Source organism: Schistocerca cancellata, chromosome 3 (genome assembly GCF_023864275.1).
Source record: "Schistocerca cancellata isolate TAMUIC-IGC-003103 chromosome 3, iqSchCanc2.1, whole genome shotgun sequence".
Lineage (NCBI taxonomy): Eukaryota > Metazoa > Arthropoda > Insecta > Orthoptera > Acrididae > Schistocerca > Schistocerca cancellata.
This window is the reverse complement of record NC_064628.1, coordinates 941,618,103-941,620,684: the sequence shown is the minus strand read 5'-3', so window position 1 is coordinate 941,620,684 and position 2,582 is coordinate 941,618,103.

Here is a 2,582-nt window from a genome sequence, read left to right as displayed (position 1 = left end):
CGTTTGTGTGGCAGTTAGTGTCTGTCTGTCATCGGAGTGCTAGTATGTCTGTCCTTTGGATCAACTTCAAAGCCAGTAAATGAGAGTCTTGCCACTCCGCCAGTACAGATCTCAGCTAGTGGTCGCCCGATCGAGGCTGAGTTTCTGCATCTGAGTCTGCGCGTTAGGCCACCAGTCTGCTCGAGTTGCTCGGGCAACGGTCATTGGCGGTTGGATCGGTCGGTTGGTCGGCCGCGCACTGAGACACGAGATGACTTGTCCGCCTTGAGCGTCGGCGCATGTGAGGTCCCCACGTGAGTCCAGTGGGCAGCGCCGTACAGAAAGGGGTAGTGGCTTCGCGGTTCACACGAGAGCAACAGGAGCGAAACGACGATATCGAGTTGGCCGGGGCGAGCTGCGACGCCATGAGACGGCAGATTGGCGCGCCTCCCTGCGCCCGTTGAAGCGGCTGGCAGCGGACGGTTCGGGAGAGCGTTGGGGGTGCTGCGCCAGGTCTTCGCCAGTTATTAGAAGTTAAGTGGTTGGAGACATGTTGTTTCTTTTACTTGTTAAATTCTACTTGTTTTCTTGGTGAGGTCGCCAGCCGCTTTATTTTGGGGTCGTCCCACCATTCTTTTCCGTTTGCCCACCCGTGGGAAGGTGGTTATTTGTGAATTGGGTGGTCCGTTTTTCCCTTGTGGAATTGGGGTGGTTTAGAGCAATGTGGGGTTCGGGTTGTTTAGTAACCTGCCACCCCCCCCCCCCCTGTCAATCTGCCGTACGTTAATAGCTGCCTCTGTCATGTTTGTCGGGTTCGGTGTTAACGAATTTATAGAATTAGGGTAAACGCCCAATTCCTGAAATATGTTTTTATCTTGCCTATCATCTTGCGAGGTGGTATATGTGTAATGTAGAGCATGTTGTACGCTTTCTGTTAGTCTGAATTTCATGGGGTTTTATTTAAATAGACATTTTTATAAAGTTGCCACCCTTTGAGCGTAAGAGCCCTTTTAAAAACAAATTGTACTTTTGGTAGCAAATAATTTCTTAGTGTGAGTGTTGTACCATTTGTATCCCTCTTACGGGTTGCACAGTTAATGTGTTTGTGTGAGTTGTTAAAATTTTTAGTTTAAAGTAATCTGGTGTGTTGCAGATCTGCACCAGTGTTGTTTTGCAGAGGTCGTTGTGAGCGGTCGCGACTACGGCCGTGTTGAAAGGGGGAAGCTTCTCAGGCCGAAGGCTCCTACTGTAGGGAAAAAAAATGTTATTCTGCCTCTCAATAATTGCAACTTGATATTTACAGGGTGCTTTTTCACTGTAGTTTTAAATCTGTTTTTGAAAAGGCTTTTAGGAATAAAATTCATATTTGTCAAAGGTAATTTTATTTTCCATCAGTTACTTCCTGCCAACTACTTCCACACTCACCTAGTGTGAATAAATGTGTTGATGTTCTTGGTGAATCGCTAGTAAATAAAGTGCATTCTTTAAGAAAAGATTTTGAAAGTTTAAATTCACTGGAATACCTGTATTGTTCTTAACTTTGGCTGAGATGAGCACGTAGGCGTGGAGCTGTACATCAAGCTACAAAGGCAAAATCTGTAGTGGCTCGCCCACTATGTATTAGAAACAATGTTGCTTGGTCGTCTACTCGGAATCGGATGGGTAGAATGTGGAGCGGCGCTCGTAGTGAGGGCGCTGTCATTGGTGTCGGTGTCGCAGTGCCAACCTAAGAGAGCGCACATATGTTGTGGCATTGTAGCTACCGCTACCTCATCCCTCCCCCCTGAAGCGACGCACCGTCGTTGAGCACGGCTTCCGACGGCGGGTGGAGGGAGCCATTCGTGGTGCAGCTGAGGGGGCGGACAGCGGAGCTGTCGCGGTGCGCTGTCCAGCCTCGTCCCCGAATTGCTCGCGAGGCGGCGAGGAAAACGCCCCGTGGAAAACCTGCCCAGGCCACGCACCGCCACTGGGTATGCTCGGATGAGGAGGCGGAGCAAGGACCTCCATGGGGCGGCGGCGGCGTGACGGCGGCCTCAGCGTCCATCGGTTCCAGCACCACGGAGGAACACAGCGGCAGCGGCGACAGTGGCGGCCGGAGGTGGGGCTGTGGCGGTGACGAGAGACGCCCGTCTGGTGCAGGTGACCGGACCAGAGGCGGCGGCGGCTGGGGTCATGGGCTGAGGCGGCAGAAGCCGTGAAGCCTCCAATTCTGCCGGAAAACAACCAGCGGCACAAACGGATCTGGTTCCAGTGTCGATTGACAGTGCCGGAGGGACGAGAAGTGACAAATAAGGCCGAGGTGGCGAAGACTGCGCCCCTCCTCCCAGCTCCGCCAGCCGGAGAAAACGCGATAGAACACCAAATCGTCCGGCGCCCAGCCAGAACGAGGCGAAGCAGCGGGAGTGCGCTGCGGCAGGTCCAATAGCTGCTGGAGCGACCGATGGGGGCGGCCGTGTAGCAATTCCGCTGGAGAATGGGTGCCGCGTGGCTTGGAGCAATACGAAGCAAGTCCATAGCGCGCGCTCGCGGGAGTGCGTGACGCGCAACTTGCTCATCTGCGACTTAAATGGACGCACAAAACGTTCAGCCTCACCGATCGACTG